At 38.6% G+C, this 19,366-nt stretch overlaps 1 non-coding gene across 1 annotated transcript; it reads right to left on the reverse strand.

Moving 5' to 3' along the window:
- Positions 1-13,085: 13,085 nt before the first annotated feature.
- Trnav-aac (transfer RNA valine (anticodon AAC)) lies at positions 13,086-13,158 on the reverse strand. Its single transcript has one exon. It is a non-coding gene; the product is annotated as a tRNA-Val (tRNA).
- Positions 13,159-19,366: the final 6,208 nt, after the last annotated feature.

Here is a 19,366-nt window from a genome sequence, read left to right on the forward strand (position 1 = left end):
GGATGTATGGACTCCGTTTGGTACTCTAAGTCTTTGACTTCCTACTCTGCAACTCACCAGAGGACAGTCTTTGCCTAATTAGGCAAGCCCACCCAGGGTAATCTCTCTTTTGCTATCTAACATATCAACCAAAGAGCACTATCACGTTGACAGATACCAACCACACTCAAAGGGGAGAGGATTATGCAACATCCGGGCTCACTGGGAGTCATCTTAGAATTCTGCTTACCACAACCTAAAGGCATATAGGTGATAGAAATAGTGAGTGAGGGCAAGGTGAGTGTATAACAAGCTTCTAAGGTCATTTCAAAGGCATAAAGTCCTCAGTTCTTCATAACTCCAAGCGCGTTTACCACCCTTTTAGACTGTGCTATTGAACTTGGAACACATTACCTGGGACCAATACTATCTCCAAAAAGTGTGATTCCTGGGGGAACTTTCCCAAGCCCCCCTAATTCAAGAGGCCCTCTGGTGTTTACTTTGTCACACAATTTATCACAAGGGGTACTGACAGGCCTTTGTGTGTTCTCCACCAGATCCCATCTTAAGGGGAAGATTATGTCTTCTTCAATGCTGTATCCCCATAGTGAATGTAAACAGTCACTTCGATGCATAGATAGCATATAATAATGATAGAAATGTCTTCAGATTTGCCAGGTGTGGCAGTGCACACCAGTGATTATAGCACCTTGGGAGGCTGAGGCAGGAGATTGCAAGTTCAAAGCCAGCTTGGGAAACATAATGTGACCCTGTCTCAAACTAAAAAATAAAAGGTGCTGGGGATATAGCTCAGTGGTAGAGTGTCCCTGAGTCCAATTCTCAGTCCTGAAAAAAGAAAGGCAAACAAAGAAATATCTTATGATTCCTCCATGACATATTTAATCATGTTTGCTGGTTTATTAACCATTGTTTTGACCAATGTACATGGTATTTACAAAACCCCATTTAAGTCAACCAGCATTTATTAAATGCCTATTATGTGCAAATTTTCATGAAGAATACAAATGATGAAGATAAAATCCCTCTCAAGGATTTCCTGCTTACTCTCTGGTAAAAAAAAAAAAAAAAAAAAAAGACCGACATGTAAATGACTAGAACAGTGACAGAAATCTGACCCTGCCACACTCCTGATTAAAACTTTCAGATAGTCCCCAGTTACACTTGGGTTAAAAATCCAAAATCCTTACTGTGGTCCCCCCTCCAGTCACAGGTCACTAGGATCCACTCTCCTTTTGTACCCAAGACCTTCAACTTGGCAAATGCCAGTAAATGTTTATCAATTGACTCTTCAAAAGAAAAATAAATAAATTCATGGAATTTGCCAGTTTCTGTGGTGTGAATACTCCTTCCATGATCAGTTTCAAATTAGCAATGTAAAGTCAACCAGAAAACAAAATTGTTGAAAATATAGCAATTGCATCTGCTGTTCTTTTTGTTGTTTTGTTTATTTTGTTTTTCATTTTGAGGGGAGTGAAACACAGTCTCACTATATTGCCCAGGCTGGCCTCAAACTCCTGGACCCTAGCAGTCCTCCCACCTCAGCCTCCTAAGTTGCTGGGACTACAGGTGCATGCCATCTTGCTGGGCTTAACAATTGACTTTTTTTTTCTAGGTCGGAGGAGCAATTGGCTCTTGAGAACAGGTTTGAGTCAGCTCCAGCACACCACTGCTTCAAACAGTATTTCTTTTGTTTATCCCCTTTACTGAGTTGAGTGGTATCCCTCCTCCAAACTGATGTCCCTCATTTGAAAATAGTCTTTGCAGATGTAATTCGTTAAGGATCTTGAGATGAAATCATCCTACGCTTAGGGTGGGTCCTAAATCCAATTGCTGGTCTCCTTAATAAAAGGAGAGGATATAGAAATTCACAGAGAGTCAGAGACTGAAATTACACAGTCACAAGGCAAGGAACACCTGAGGCTACTAGAAGTTGGAAGAGGCAAGAAAGGATTTTTTTCTAGAGCCTTCAGGGAGAGCATGGCCTTGCTGTATCTTGATTTCTCACTTCTAGCAGCCAGAGCTTGGAGAGAATTCATCTCTTGTGTAAAGACACCCAGTTTGTGGAATTTTGTGATAGCAGCTCTTGGAAACTAATGCACACCTCAAATTTGATCTTGGAAAATTCTTTTCTTCCTTTAAACTACAATATATAATACTTCCTCAGAGAAACCATCCCCAACTAAATCAGATCCCCTCTAAATTTTTCCTTGTTTCCTTCAAATATTGTACTTCATAATAAGGTGTGTGTGTGTGCATGTGTGTACACATATATGATTCTTTTACACATCTGTTTACTTCACTTGACATAAGCTCCATGAGGGCCTGGGGCTGGTTAATCTTGTTCACTGCTGTATTCCCAATACTAAGCAGATTATACTTTGTAGGTACTCTTGCTTTGTTCTCATTCTTTCTTGGATCTCATCCTACTTCATCTCTGCTCTTCCTTGGTCTCCTTGCTATTTCCTTTTCATCTCCCCAACCATTAAATGTTAAAAGTTTTCACGGCTTAGTCCTCAGACAACTTCTCTATCCACATTCACTCTTTTTTTTGGTACTGGGAATTAAACCCAGGGGTACTTTACCACTGAACCACATACCCAACCCTTTTTATTTTTTGTTCCAAGATAGCATCTTATTAAGTTGCTGCGCTAGCCTCAAACTTGTGATCCTCCTGCCTCAGCCTCCCCAGTTTCTGGAATTACAGGCATGTGCCACCAAGTCCAGCTTCCACACTCAATTTTGAGGTGACTTCATCTCATTTCATGGCTTTAACTATTGCCTATATGCTGACAAAACTCAACTTTCTATCTTCCTTAACTACAAATTTGTACATCCAAAGGTCTACTTGAAATCTGTACCTCTGTGTCTGTTAGAGTGTGTCTTAATCTGTTTTCTATTGCTATAACTGAACACCACAAATTGGGAAATTTGTAAAGAATAAAGTTTTGTTCAGCCCACAGTTCTAGAGTCTGGGAGATCCATGGTCAAGGGGCTATATCTGCTGAAGGCCTTCTTTCTGGTGGGAACTCTGCAGAGTCCCAAGGCAGCACAGGACATTACATAGTGAGAGGGGCACATACAAGAGGCAGAGTCCAACTGACTTTTATAATAAACCCACTTTAGAGATAACTAATTAATCCACTAGTTAATTAATCCCTAAATGGATTAAGGAGGGCTCTGCCCTTGTGACCTAATCTCCTCTTAAGGATCCCACCTGGTTGTACATTTTCTTTTGTACCAGGTATTGAACCTAAGGGTGCTTAATCACTGAGCCATATCCTCAACCCATTTTATATTTTATTTAGAGACAGGGTCTTGCTAAGCTCCTGAGGGCCTTGCTAAATTTCTGGTCCTGGCTTTGAACTTATGATCCTCCAGTAGGATTACAGACATGAGCCACCACTCCTGGCTAGTCCCACTTTCTTGGGGGGTAGGGGTACCAGGGCACTTAACTCCAGCCCTTTTTTGTATTTTATTTAGAGACAGGGTCTCGCTGAGTTGCTTAGCATGTTGCTAAGTTGCTGAGGCTGGCTTTGAACTCAAGATCTTCCTGCCCTTAGCCTCCCAAGCCACTGGGATTATAGGCCACAGCATCCAGCTTTGTGGACTTTTAATGAGCACTTCTCTGTTAGAATGCTATAGTTCAGTTAAGAATTGTTTTTAAAGTTAAAAATAATCAACAAGTTCTACAACAAAACTCTTCACCTGTTCCTTGCACCATCTTCCCCATCCTGGTATTTGGCAACTCCATTCTTCCAGCTGCTCAGGGTAGAAACATTGGAGTCATCCTTGATTTCTTCTAGATACCCCATGTCCAATCCATCCATTCTGCAACTCTACTTTACCTTCAAAATATATCCAGAATATGAGTGCTTCTTCCCACGTCCCAGTGTAAACCACCATTTTGTCCTCTTCTCCCTCCACCCACACACAGCCTATTCTCAACACTGCATCCCATCACTCCTCTGCTCAACATCATCCAGTGACTTCACATCCCACTCAGAATAAAACTCCAAGTCCTTTCCATAGCCCAATCTTATCCCTTCTGCTTTCCCCCCTCACTTGTTCCACATCACTGTCCTCCGAGCTCAAACACGCCAAGTATATTCCTGCCTCTGGGTCTTTGTACTTGTTATTCTCTTTACTTGGAATGTTCTTCCTCAAATACCTGCCAAGCTCAGTCCCTCCCTTCCTTAAAATTTCTTCTCAAATGTCACTTTTCCAGGGATGTATTCTTCAACCACACAATAAAAAATAGTAACTTAGTCAAGCATGGTGACACATGCCTATAATCTCAGCAGCTTGGGAGGCTGAGGCATGAGGATCACAAATTCAAAGTCAGCCTCAGCAACTTAGCAAGACCCTGTCTCAAATAAAAAATAAAAAGGGCTGGGGATGTGGCTAAGTGTTTAATCCCCAGTACCAAAAAATAAAATAAAAAAAAACAGTAATTTTCCTTTCCCTGTTACTCCCTAATTCCCTTACCTTGCTTTGTCCTCCCCCACAATATTTCTTTATTGTTTGATATACATCCACTAGAATATAATCTCCATGAGACTGGAGACTTTGTCTATTTTGTTCACTGTTCTATCCCAAGGCATAGAACAATGCCTGGCACATAGCAGGTAAACGACAAAGAAATTAACACAGAAGGCTCATTTAACCAATTGCTAGAAAAGCTGTATAATGAAATAGCTTTAAGAATACTGTAAAAGAATGAAATTTATTCTGATATCTATGGAGTGATAGAAATCAATAATATCTTAAAAAGGAACTAGTATTTGAAAACAGTCATAGAAAATGAATAGAATTTCCATTCTATAAGAAACAATAGAGGATATTCCACAATTCTTATATAAGCAAAAATATCATATTATTACTTGAAATTAAAATCCTGAAGTAAATAAAACAAATAGAAGGAATTGTCACATATTATAAAACAGGATATTTCCCTATGAATTGTGGGACTGACTGAGTCGGGCGCTGTGACACACACCTGTAATCCCAGCAACTCGGGAGGCTGAAGCAGGAGGATCATGAGTTCAAAGCCAGCCTCAGCAAAAGTGAGGCCCTAAGCAACTCAGTGAGACCCTGTCTCTAAATAAAATACAAAATAGGGCTCTAGATGTAATTCAGTAGTCAAGTGCCCTGAGCTCAATACCCAGTAACCGCCCCCCAAAAAAGGTTGTGGGACTAAGGTAGTTTAGGAGCATCAAGATGGCAAAAGCAGGTTATGAAAAATGCTGACTGGAGTACAAGATGGATGAGTCATCATGTTCCTGTTTACAATAATTCTTATTACCATGACAACTCCTGCCAGAGCGCTTATCATCCATGGCAACTCCTGCCACAGGTTCTGTATTCTAATTAGACAGAAATAAAATACCCAATGGGAATAAATGGAGCAAGGTCTTCAATCAGGTCCATGCAGACAGGAGACAAGCGACTCAGCTCAGCATGTAAGACCAGACTCATGCAGACACCAGGGTCTTGAGCCACTCTCACTCAGCCAACCCTGCTCTACTTCATGGAATGTTATTCTCACTTTCACTTGCAATAAATCTATGCTCTGCCTGTTTCTTCTTTGCGTCTTGCTCAATTCTTTGTTCAGCAGAATCTGGATCCCAACTAGACACCCCACCAGTATCAGGACTAGTTGAAGATAATGGGCAAAATTTATGCTGGATTAAATAGTCTCAAGAAATGCATTTTTTTTAGTACAGGGGATTGAACCCAGGAGTGCTTTACCACAGAGCTATATCCCCTGTCCTTTGTTTAAATTTTGAGATTGGTTTTGCTAAGTTGTCAAGGATCTCCCTAAATAGATAGGCTGGCCTCAAACTTGTGATCCTCCTGCCATGTAGCTAGGATTACAGGCATGTATCACCAGGCTGGGAAAGAAATATATTATTCTTTTTAAAATTTTTTTGGTACCAGGGATCAAACCCAGATGTTCTTAACCACTGAGACACAGCCCTAGCCCTTTTCATTTTTTTAAATTTTAAGATAGGGTCTCCCTAAATTGCTGAGGGCCTCACTAAATTGCTGAGACTAGCTTTGAATTTGCAATTCTCCAGCCTAAGCCTCCCGAGTTGCTGGGATTACAGTTATATACCACCATTCCCAATGGAAATGTATCATTCTTAATGGACTCTGTTTAAAGGTACATAATTTGCTAACCTAACTGTTCATCAGAACAGAAATGTGTTAAGATTACATCAGCAATGCCTCTTGAACTTGAATTCATAAGTATGCCTCAATCTGGTTTCAGTTTTTTTGACTACTAGTTTGAATAATAGTTTCTTGTGATGAAACTAGATTGGCATCCACACATCAGAGAAAACATTCAGTTTTTGGTTTTTTTTTTTTGGGTGGACTGACTTATTTTGTTTAGTATCTTTCTTTATCTTAGTATCTTTAGCTCCATCCATTTAACGTCAAATGCCATAATTTCATTCTTCTTTAAAACTGAGTACTATTCCATTGTGTGTGGGATATATATATATATATATATATATATATAACATTTTTTTAACCTATTCATCTGTTGAGGGGAACCTAGGTTTCCATAGTTTAGCTATTGTGAATTGAGCTGCTATAAATATTGATATGGCTGTGTCACTGTAATATGCTGGTTTTAAGTCCTCTGGATATAAACCAAGGAGTGGGATAGCTGGGTCAAATGGTGGTTCCATTCCAAGTTTTCTGAGGGATCTCCATACTGCTTTCCATAATGGTTACACCAATTTGCATTCCCACCAGCAATGTATGAGTGTACCTTTTCCCCCACATCCTCACCGACATTATTTACAAAGTCAATTCCTGCTCTTGTGTTTTATCTTGTTTTATTCTTGATAATTTTCATTCTGACTGGAATGGTAGTTTTGATTTGCATTTCTCTAATTGCTAAAGATGAACTTTTTCTCTTTTATTTATTTATTGATTGTATTTCTTCTGTGAAGTGTCTGTTCAGTTGGGGGGTGCTAGGGAAGAATAGAGTTACTTTAGATTAGGTAGAGGAGATTGAAGGAAGGGAAGGGGGTATAGTAATAGGAAGAATAGTAGAATGAATCAGACATTATTACTCTATATACATATAAAACTATATGACCAGTGGGATTCTACATCATGTATAGCCAGAAAAATGAGAAATTATACTCCATCATATATGATGTATCAAATTGCATTCTACTGTCATGCATAACTAATTAAAACAAATTTTAAAAAAGGGCTGGGGATGTTGACTTAATGATTAAACACCCCTGAGTTAATCCCTGCTACCAAAAATCAAAATAAAACAAAATTTATTTTAAAAGAAAACTTCAATAAAATAAAATAAAATAAAACTATAAAAAACCATGAGCTTTTATAAACATGACTATTCTTCTAAGATTTCTAAATCTACCAATATAAAACCATGTAAAAATGACTTCTTTCATTTCATATGTGCTTCATGTAAATAACAGAGCAGAAAATGGAACTGCAACATCTCTTTGTTATACCAGTATTTGGAAGAAAAGGAGAAAAACATAATACTGAATGATTCTAACATGTACCTCATTTGATAAATATATCACCTCAAAATTTAACACTGTTTGTGTACCAAAATGGGTAAAACAAAGTCAAACTTGCTCAGAAGACAAACCCCCACATTTTGGTAGGTTAGTCTTGGATTTGCCACTTATCCGTTTGGGCAATTCTCTGAGCCTCATTTGACCAACATTATTTACAAAGTCAATTCCTGCTCTTGCGTTTTATCTGTAGGAGGTAATGCATTTGGAATTAAATCAAGCAGTGATTACGGAAGCTTAAATGTTTTGAAATGCTGGTGCAGAAAATCATACACTTTCCCAAGGTAATCTGAGATTCAAGAGGAAGTTATTTTAATTGGTACAGATTCTGATGTTGACGTGCCTATGGCCTTACACCATGGGTCATTGTTTTCACTTCTATGTTCTTCCCACAATGAACCATGGAATGTTCCCATCCATCACTGAAGTCTTAAAATAATCAATTCATAAACCTGGTGACTGGGTTGTGAATCTGAGAACCCCTATAAGATCAAAATAAATTAAAAGACACCAGACTATTCTTGATGAAGTTAAAGTAAAAGTATGAGCTTTCTGTTTCTCTTCTAATTCATTCTCATGTGACAGCAGAGCCAGGGTGGGGGGTACCTCCTCTTTATGTTATGTCCCTACAAATTCCCTTCATAACTGGTGTGGAGACAAGCATAATGGCATTATTCAAGTTGACACTTAAACTGCTTCTGTTGCCTTCTGCTTAGAAGACAGTACATGCAGCAGCCTGAAACCTGACCTCAGACATGGTCTCTCTGTGACCCATGAGCCTACCCTGGGATGGTTTAGTTATACACATTTATGAATCATGCAGCTATCACTTTCCCCTGTCACAGCTAGTTAACCTCAGGGAATTACCATGGGAATGCTCTTGCCCCATCAAACACTCCCAAGATCCAGCATAGATACTGTGTACCTGCCCCAATTCAGCTCCTGGGAAAGTGCTGCTTTTCCCCAAGCCTGTCTCAGTAAGAGGAGAGCATTGTGAGACCCCTATGCTCCCCAAGGCTTGCACATCTGTAATGAATTCTGAGCCCACGAGACTTACTTCCTCCTTTTCCCAATGTTTAGATTTGAGCTGGGATCTTTGAAACCTAGAGGTTTCCTCATTATTATATTAACTCAGGAATTTCAAATATTTTTTAAAAATTTTATGTATATATATATATATATATATATATATATATACACACATATATATTAGTTGTTGATGGACCTTTATTTAATTAATTTATTTATATGTGGTGCTAAGAATCAAACCCAGTGCCTCACACATGCCAGGCAAGTGCTCTACCACTGAGCGACAACCCCAGCCCAGGAATTTCAAATATTTTAGTCCAGGTGTATCACAGGGGTAACTTCAACTCAGGGAGAGGGTCCTTCCTGGATGCCAGTTAAGCCAGGGTCATGCCAGTGGCTTCAGCATGCTGAGAACTTATTCTAGAATTTCCAATGGTGCTTCTAGAGGGGTATAGTGTAAAAGAAGATCCTGAAGACCTATAGTCCCCTGACATTGCCTGGGTCTGGAAATAACTTGAAGTCTTTTGTTGCTTGAGTTAAGAATATGCTTGGAAAAGTGCATCATTCAGCTCTCAAGCAGAATGATGTAGGTGCTAAATAGCTCCCATGACAATCTGTCTCAGAAAAGAATGCATTTCACAGAAATATTCAGGGATTCCATTTTAAAGAGTTCTTGTAAGCCAGCAAGAACTGCACAATAAGATATTAAGAAAAAAAGCATGGAGAAAACTCCTTTAAAAGGCACTTCTGAGAAATTCAATTTAGAGTCCTTATAAAATCACTACCATCCATTGCAACTAGAGATATTCTAGAGAAGAGAAGGTCCAGTTTGGGAAGAATTTCAATTTTCTTTAAGAATGTAATACAAGGGGTGGGGGTTGTGGCTTATTGGTAGAGCACTTGCCTAGCAGGTGTGAGGCACTGGGTTCGATCCTCAGCACTACATAAAAATAAATAAATAAAGTTATTGTGTCCATCTACAACTAAAAAAAAATATTTAGAAAAGAATATGGGGGCTGGAGTTGTGGCACAGTGGTAGAGCACTTGCCTGGCATGTGTGAGGCACTGGCTTCGAGCCTCAGTACCACATAATAAATAAAAAAAGTTATTATGTTCACCTGCAACTAAAAAATTTTTTAAGAAGAACATAATACAAAAATCAACATCGGTGGCATAGGTATTTACTTAAGATCACGTCCATCATTTGATATAACCTTTACTGAGAATTAAATGCCCACAACAAATACTTAATAGCAACTTTCTCAGCAAGTGGGACCAAATAGCCTCTCAGGATATCAGCTACCACTTGCATACTCAAGGCAGCTCTGGCATGCTCTGTCAAAGAGCACATTGGTCAAGTCATTTCTAAATTCACAGACTTCCATTACTACAAGTGAAATTCACTGGATCTACAAGGCTTTTTGGAGACCAGAGACACAAATCCAGGTCAGAAGGAGAGTTCTTCGTCTACAGATAAGTGTTCAACCACAATGGGTCACCAGGGATGAAGGATGATGGACTGTGAGCATTTTTGTTCACAGAGAAGACAGCAAACAAAATAATTTTCTTCCCCCATAATGCAGACTGTCGAACACTCTCTTGCCACTCCCTCTTCAAATGCCAAAGAAGAAGTAGTAAGATAGTTTATGGGTAAAGATGGGTTTAAGGGGAGAAAGAGAAGATAGGGGTAGAGATAGAAGAATGAATAAATTTAAAAAAGCATTATTGATTCCAGAAACTATCTTCACTTATGTCAAGTTTCTTTATTCCAAAATTAGGCATGTGAGAATTCATTTGAAAGTAGAAAACCACCTATTCCCCACTAGATCATAAATTCCAGGAAATGCCAGGTGCTTTGATTATTATGGACCATATGCCACGAATTCATTAAAACACAGACCTGTTTAAGTTACAGGAAGCACAACTTTGTGGAATGAGCACCAGGCTGATTCCTGGCTTGACTGTTCTTTTTAAGTGATGCTAGGCAATTCACTTAACCTCTCTGTGTTCTGACTCTCCAACTGTAAGAAGAATGGGGGAAGGGGAGAAAAAGTGAGGCGGGAGGAAGGAAGAAGGGATAAGAGAAGAGAAAGAAGAAGACAAGGAGAGAAATTCTCTATTTCTCCTCCTTGTCATTCAGGGATCCTGTGGGAACTGAATAGCATCCTTACCACACTGAGAACCTTCTGGAAGCTAGTCACCTTTATGCCATAACATTGGCTGTTGATGATGTAGGGTCTCTAAGAGCTGCATGCCTGGTACATGCATTGGACCTCACAATGCCTAAGATTTTTGACAGAGGTTCACACTACAAACTTCCTCCTTTACCAAGTTCCACTTGTAAATGATGGTTCATTGGTATTCTATGATGTTCCTTGTGTAGGAGGTAGGAGCTGACTGCTTATTTTTAAAATAATTTCCTAAGAGGGATTTAAAAAAATATATCAAAGCACTTTAACTGGGGAAAGGAAGGAAAGGGAGACATCTAATTCAATGATAAATGGATTGATCCATTCACTCATTCCACAAACATTTATGCTACAGTTCCAATGTACCAGAAACTTCTAGACTATGGGGATGTAAAACCTAGTGAGGCAGGGCTCTGACCTCAGGGAGCTATGGTCTCACAGGAGAAAATGAACCAAACTATGATTCTAGTACTGTGTTGAGAATTAAGACTGGGTGCTACGGGAGCCCATTGGAGCTACATCTACACCGCACTGGGGTTTCCCGCACTCTACCGACTGAGCTATCTCCCCAACCCAACAGTGGAGTGTATTTTGATGTATTATACACAGAAGGACAATAACTGATCCTAATTAGGATCCCATTCTTGTGGTTGTAAATGTGGAGATTCACTGTGGTGTATTCACAGGCCATGTCTTGAGATGGATTGTAAAGACAAATAGGAATTATATGTGGCGGGGGAGAAATTAGATGAAGAAGAAAGAAAGAGTATTTCAGGCAGAGGGACAAGCATATGAAAACAAAGGAAATGAAACAGCTTTGCTACACAGCAAAACATTAAATGATATCATGTATGGGGTTCACCCAAGGAAGAGTAGGCATTTAAAACACACTGAGACATAGCTAAGAGTGTAGCTCAGTGGTAGAGGGCTTGCTTTGCAGGCTGGAGGCCCTGGGTTCCATTCCCAACACAACACCAAAACAAAGCAAAACAAAAACCCACCGAAACAAATGGGGGATGGTAGTTAAAGGGTCAGGCAGGAGCCAGTGCTGGCACAAGTGCCTCATCTCATCTGAGAGACCCTTAGCTTGGACTACTGGGGAGTGCTATCCATAGGATGCCAACCTTGCCCCTGCCACCTCATCTTCCACTCTCAAGCATCCAATTGCAGGTCCTGCCCCAGCATCATGTAGTGGGGGAAATGACTGTGAGCCAGGCACAGTGGTGCACACCTATAATCCCAGCTACTTGGAGGCTGAGGCAAGAGTACCACAAGTTTGAGGCCAGCCTGGGCATCTTAGAGAGACCCTGTCTCAAAATAAAAAATAAAAAGGACTGGGGATATGGCTCAGTGGTAGAGCACCTGAGTTCAATCCCCAGTACCACACACACACACACACACACACACACACACACTCAGTGTGTCAAATATGCTTTTTCCAGAATCATCAAGTTGACAAGGCACTGTGAAATGCTGGGGACTGAATAATATCTATATTCATGAGAGTAGAACTGTAGAAAATGTGCACTCTGCTGGACAGTGTGAGCATCCTTAGCTAAAGAGATGCAGCCCCAACTGGATGAGGTGATCTGAGATCTTGGAGATGGTGCTTTGGTGAGTTGGAGCAGCTGCCTTCTGAGAACACCAAGGACAATTCACATTTATTGACTCTCACTAAATGCCACCTGATGACTAAGAAACAGTTCTGGACCCTCAATGACCTCTGAGAAGCTAGCAAAAAAGCAAGGTCTTAGGGGCTGGGAGTATTGCTCAGTGGTAGAGCACTTGCCTAGCATGCAGGAATTCAGGGATTCCTGAATTCCATCCCCAGCATCAAAAACAAACAAACAAAAAACCAAAACCAAAACAAAACAAAAGTAGCAAAATCTTCCCAACCTTTTATGAGCACGTGAAATTTCTGGTGTTGGTATTTTAAGGATAGTCATTTCTCCCAGTTGGGCAGCCTGGAAGACATTTAAACCAAAAAGAATCATGTGGAAAGTCTCCATTTAGTAACAGTGCTGGGAGACAGTTTAGCAAAGCCAAGTATCTGCTGCCCCCATGTGGCCACAGATATCCATTGCTTTCCACCATCACATGGAAGTACACCATCAGAAGTGAGAAATCAAAAATTTTGATGAATAAAGCTACAGCCTTCTCTAAAAGTTTTTTCCTTTTCCGTGTCCCTAGGGAAATCCTATAATAAAAATAGAAAAAAATTCCATAACAGCCTGGAAGATCCCAATGGTAAATTCTGGTTTATTCTTTGTGAACTGAAGACCTTATTCTTTTTTTGTGGTGGTGCTGGGGATTGAACCCAGGGCCTTGTGCGTGTTAGGCAAGCACTCTACCAACTGAGCTATATCCCCAACCGCAAAGACCTTATTCTTGCACTTTAAACTCTAACATTTTCTGCAATGTCCAAACTATTAAAGCATTTCGTTTTCATGAATTCAATAAATTCTGGAAGCAATTTAAATCACTGCGAAAACTGCGAAGAATTTCAACCAAATTTCAATTTGGGTTTTTTTAGGTCTTCAACTATCCTCTCCATCCTACACACACCCCTTAAAAATCTGTCACAGAATAAACTTAGCCAGGCAAATACATTTGTCTTTTTCCACACATAGGTTATCAACTACTGAATCAAATTTCCCCCCAAATTTATTTCCTTTTTTCTTGAAATGTTTATTTGTTTTACCACACCGATTCCTTCTATTCTAGGAAATTTCTACCTGGCAATTAATCTGACCTACCCAGAAATTATGCCAGACTCCACCTAGAAACTTTAGTCAAGCCAATGACTTCAGCATCTTCCACCTCAAGGGAAAAAACTAGGGACAGAGAGGCAAAGACAGGATGACTAGGAAGCTTTTGTTATTAACATACTTGCATATAAAATACTCAAAAGCAAGAACTACTTCTAGTTTTTCCAACTTTGTCTTTTCTTACACTATTACACACACACACACACACACACACACACACACACAGACTCTTTCCCATATTTTTCTTGGTGCATTATAGTTGTACATAAATGGTGGGATTTGTTGTTACATATTCATACGTGCATACAATATAACAATATATTTTAACCAATATTATCCCTGAATAGTTCCCCCTTATTTCCTCTCTTCCATCCCTGGGGTCCCTTTACTCTAATGATCTCCCTTTGATTTTTATGAGATTTTCCCACCACACTTTCTTTTTCTTTTTCCTCTCCTAGCTTTCTTTCATATGAGAGAAAACATAGGATCCATGACCTTCTGGGTTTGGCTTATTCCACTTAACATAATGGTCCCTAGTTTTGTTGCTGAAAGCTCGGTCCTTGTCCCCATATCAATTCAATGATGAGGACACAGTTTTGAGAAAAAGGAAAAAGAAGTTTTATTGCTTTGCTAGCAAAGGAGAAGCACGGGGGACTCCTTTCCCAGAGACCATGATTCTGCCCATCAGGAGGAACAGGGGGATTTTAAAGGAGCTATTCAAAGGCCATGTTCCAAGTGTGCCCTGATTGAGGGGGGGGTTCCCCAGACATCCTGAAGGTGTGTTAGGATTCACTTGTTAATTTGGGAGATACTCACTTCCTAGATCCTCTGGCATATATCTCTTTCCTGTGGAACACAGATAACTAACTCAAGGTAGTCTTGTTCTCGGCCCCCAGGTTAGGGCGGGAAGAGGGAGAAGAGGAAAAGGAAAACATGTCCCTTTTAAAAATAAGCCTCAGAGCTATATTCAAAAAGTGAAGTGGACCGCCGTTACAGTTTCATGCATTTTCCTGCAAATGGCACAATCTCATTCTTCTTTATGGCTGAATAAAATTCCATTGTGGTATATATACCACATTTACTTAGACTGGTTCCATGATTTGGCTATTGTGAATTGAGCTGCTATAAACATGGGTGTACCTGTATCACTATGGTAGGATGTTAATTCCTTCAAACGAGTAGTACCGCTGGAAGAAAGGGAGACTTAATGAGAGCATATGAGTTCGGGACACCACTTTTTCTAAGAATTTTGAATTTTGAGATCAGGAATGAAATACAATGAGGAAGAAAAAAATAATAGAACTCTGAATATACACCTATAAATAAAATTAGTTCAAAACATTACATTTGTTTGCAGATATGTCTGTCTCCTCTGTTAAATATCAGGCACCTTGCACCTTGCAGGTGAGAACCAAACCTCCTCTTTTTAAAAACAGAATTGTTAATGAATAATTTATATGCTGCAAAACTTAACCATTTCGAGTGTATAATTTCATAATTTTCATAAATTTATAGAGTTGGGAACTAATCGATACAATTCAGTTTAAGAATATTTCCATCACTTCCGAAAGGATCCTGCCTGATGTTTTCAATTGTTACCAATTGAATGGCTTACCACTCAGGCAGCCATTAAATTGCTTTCTGTCCCTATAGATTTCCCCATTCTGGCTATTTCATATAAATAGTCATACAATATGTAGTCTTTTGCTTCTAACTTCTTTCCCTTCACATAAGGTTTTTGAAGTTTTTCATTCCTTTATAGCTGAATAATTTTCTATTGGGTGATAATTCCATTATATGGATCTAATACATTTTGTTTATCCATTATCAGTTGATGGACATTTGGATTCTTTCCACTTTTTGGCAATTATTTAAAATATTTCCATGAATGTTGGTGTACATATTTTTGTATGTTATGATTTCATTTCTCTTGAGGAGATATCTACAGAATTGCTAGATTTTTAAGGTGACTTTTTAAAAGAAATAGTCATTTTTTTCCAAAATGGCTATTCCATTTTACGTTCTCACCAGCAACATGTGAAGAGTCCAGTTTCACTACATCCTCACCTATATTCTAATGGGTATGAAAGAGTGTCTCACCGTGGTTTTTATTTGCATTTCCCTAAAGATTAATGATGTCAAGCAACTTTGCATATGCTTATTGCTCATTCATATAGCTTTTTGGGGGAAATGTCTGAACTTCTGCCCATTATTTAATTTGAGTTGCTCGTCTTTTTACTACTGAGTTGTAAGAGTTCTTTGTACATTCTGGACAGAAGTCCTTTACCAGCAATATAATTTGCAAATATTTTTTTCTGGTCTGTGGATTCTTTTCATTCTCTCTCTTTTTTTCTTTTTTGAGGTATTAGAGATTGAACCTAGGGCCTCACCCATGCTAGGCAAGCACTCTACCACTGAACTATATCCCCAGCACTTTTTAAATTTTTTAAAATTTTGAGATGGGGTCATGCTAAATTGCCCAATCACCAAGGCTGACCTGGAACTTGTGAACCTCCTGACACAGTCTCCTGAGTAGCTGGGATTGCAGGTGTGCACCATTCCAACTAACCTTATTTTCTTAAGAGTCCTTTGAGACACCAAAGTTTTAAAATTTTGATGATGTTTGACTTATCAATTTGTTCTTTCATGTATTGTGTGTTTGGTAATATATTTAAGAGATTTTTTCCTAACCCAAGGTCAACAAGATTCTCTCCTGTTTTGTTGTTTTAAAGTGTAGTGCCTTTTGAGTGAAATTTGAGTATGTTGTAAAGTTAAGGTACAAATTCATCCTTTTGCACGTGAATGTGCAATTGTCCCAGCACCATTACTGAAAAGACTATCCATTTTACATTAAATTGTCTTATACTTTTGTCAAAAGTCAGTTGAGGACAGGGGATATAGCTCAGTTTGTAGAGTGCTTGCCTGTCAAGCACAAGACCCTGGGTTCAATCCCCAGCACTACACACAAAAAAAAAATCAGTTGACCATAAACTTGAGAATTTATTTCTGAACCCCAGTTCTATACCATCACTTATCCCCATGATAATATCATATTGTCTTTTTTTTTGGAGTAGAGTTTTTTAAAGTTTCCTTTTTAATTGACAAATAAAAATTATATGTATTCATAGTGCACAACCTGATATTTTCAAATATATATACAATGTGGAATGGTTAAATCAAGCTAATTAACATATGTATTGCCTACATACCTATCGTTTATTTGTGGTTAGAACATTTAAAATCTAATTTCTGAGCAATTTTCAAATATACTATATATTATTATTAACTATGGTCACTATGCTATAGTGATAAATCTCTATTCCTCTTATTTAACTGAAATTTTGGATCCTTTGACTAATACTGTTTTTTTTTTTTTTTTTTTTTTTTTTTTTTGCAGTGCTGGGGATTGAACCCAGGGCCTTGTGCTTGCGAGGCAAACACTCTACCAACTGAGCTATATCCCCAGCCCTGACTAATACTGTCTTGATTACTATAGCTTTATAGTAGTTTTTGAAATCAGGATATAAAAGTCCATCAACTTTGTGTTTTTTCAAATAGGCCTATTTTATTACAGGCCAATTCAGATTCTCTCTTTCCACCTGAATTGGTTTTGGTAATTTGTGTATTTCTAGCAATTTATCCATTTTTATCTACATTGTCTCTAAAATCCGTTGTTGAATTGTTTTACTATATTTTAAAAAAGTATTTTCTTAGTTGTTGCTTTAGATTTTACAATATCTCTAAATTTACTTGTCATTATTTCATATTAATACTAACTTATCTGGTAAAATATTTTAAAAACTGCACTAATATGTATTCATTCCCCCCCATGGTATTGTTTTCACATATATTATATATTTATATGCTATAAGCATAGAAGAGCTGTAAAAGTTTCATTTTATGCAATTGTGTATTTTAAATCTGTTAAGAAAAGATTTTTAAATGTGTTGATACAGCCAGGTATGGTGGCGTATACTGTAACCCCAGCTACTCAGGATGCTGAGGATCACAAGTTTGAGACTAGACTAGACAACTTAGCAAGACTCTGCCTTAAAATAAAAATAAAATGGGTTGAAACATAGCTTGGTGGTAGACTGCTTTCCTAGCATGGGAAGCCCTGGGTTCAATCCCTAGCACTACCAAAATATGTGTTTATACAATATTATCCATTTACCTGCATATTTACCTTTTCTGGAGCTTTTTATTTCTTTGAGTGAATCAGTTACCATCTAGTGTCATTTCCAACTAGTACGAAGAACTTTAATAATTCTAGAAAAAGACATTAGTCTACAAGAAATGAGATTACTTTGACTTTACAAACTACGGGCAACCCACCCAAGGCTAAAACAGGAGAGGTACCAATATTATATTTGTATTCCCATTAACTCCAGGCACATTCATATCCTCATGTAGCATCTATACATATTCTGGAAAATGGAACTCTGAGGTTGCCAACAAGTCCTTGGATTATTAATCCATCATCCTATGTGAGAGTGCATTAGACATTCAGACATTCCTTTTTTTAAAAGTATTTTTGAAAGAATATTTTGCACTAATGAATACTTTGTGGGCTAGGTTGTAGCTCAGTGGTAGAGTGCTTGCCTAGTACATGTGAGGTACTGGGTTCAATCCTTAGCACCACATAAAAATAGATAAAATAAAAGAAAGGTATTGTGTCTATCTACTAAAAAATATTTTTAAAAAGAAAATTTTGCTGCCTTCCTATGGACCTCACCACTACCACCTCAAGGTAAGAGAGGGAGGTCACATTATAACTCAGAATAATGGAAGTTGCCTTTCACATGGGGAGATTGACCTCTGCTGAGCTGTAGAAACACAAACCACCCAATCCTGTCTCTGGGGTACAGCTTGAGATAGTTTTGATAAACCTGACATGTATCCTCAGGGTTTTGGGATATAGGTAAGGAGAGAGACTGATGACTACTCCCACCTGGATGAACCAGTAGAGAGGAGATTGGTATAGTAGCCTCACATGGCAGAGTGAGGAAAGCGAGCAGCAGTCTAGACAGAACACATCCAAAGTTTGGTGGGGTGAGGGTGTGTGGGTTTTCCCAGGGGCCAGGGAAATGCCACAGGAGACAGTCAGCTGGAAAGATTGTGAAGGATCTTGACCCAAGTGAACAACCTTTCAGGTAGGAGATTGAAACTGGGGGTAACTCCTATAGTAGAAACTGAAGCAATAAGTAATTGAACTAAGTATTATTTGTACATGTGGTGTTGTTGGGCTCTTAGGATCATGAGAATACCTTCCTCTAGTATTCTTTTGTATTGCTGCTGAACCTGCATAGGCTTCACAAAGGTCTTGTTGTTATTAATGGTTTGGTTGCATTCAGGGGTTCCTAGGGATGTTTATCACCTCATTTTGTTTAAACAGTAGTCTGTGATTTTTTGTTTTCATTTCCTGTTCTTTTCTTCTATTTTCAAGATATTCTTCAGAGAAATGAAAAACTATGCTGCCATCATTAACTTGGCCCAAGTTCAATACTGATTTTTTAAGAGTTGGCTTATAGAATGCCCCACTTTCTGTATCATTTGATTGTTTCTTCATAATGTCATCTAACCTTTTTGTTTATATCCTGTATTTTCTGTAGAGTTTAAATTAGGTCCAGGGGCTTTATCAGTTTCATATTGTTTTTTTTTTTTTTTTTTTTGGTTCCAAGGATTGAACATAGGGGCCCTTAACCACTGAGCCACATTCCCAGTCCTTTTTATATTTTATTTGGAGACAGGGTCTCGCTAAGTTGCTCGGGTCCTCACTAAATTGCTGAGGCTGTCTTTGAACTTGAGA

This window comes from Sciurus carolinensis, chromosome X, assembly GCF_902686445.1.
Source record: "Sciurus carolinensis chromosome X, mSciCar1.2, whole genome shotgun sequence".
In the NCBI taxonomy this organism is placed as follows: Eukaryota; Metazoa; Chordata; class Mammalia; order Rodentia; family Sciuridae; genus Sciurus; species Sciurus carolinensis.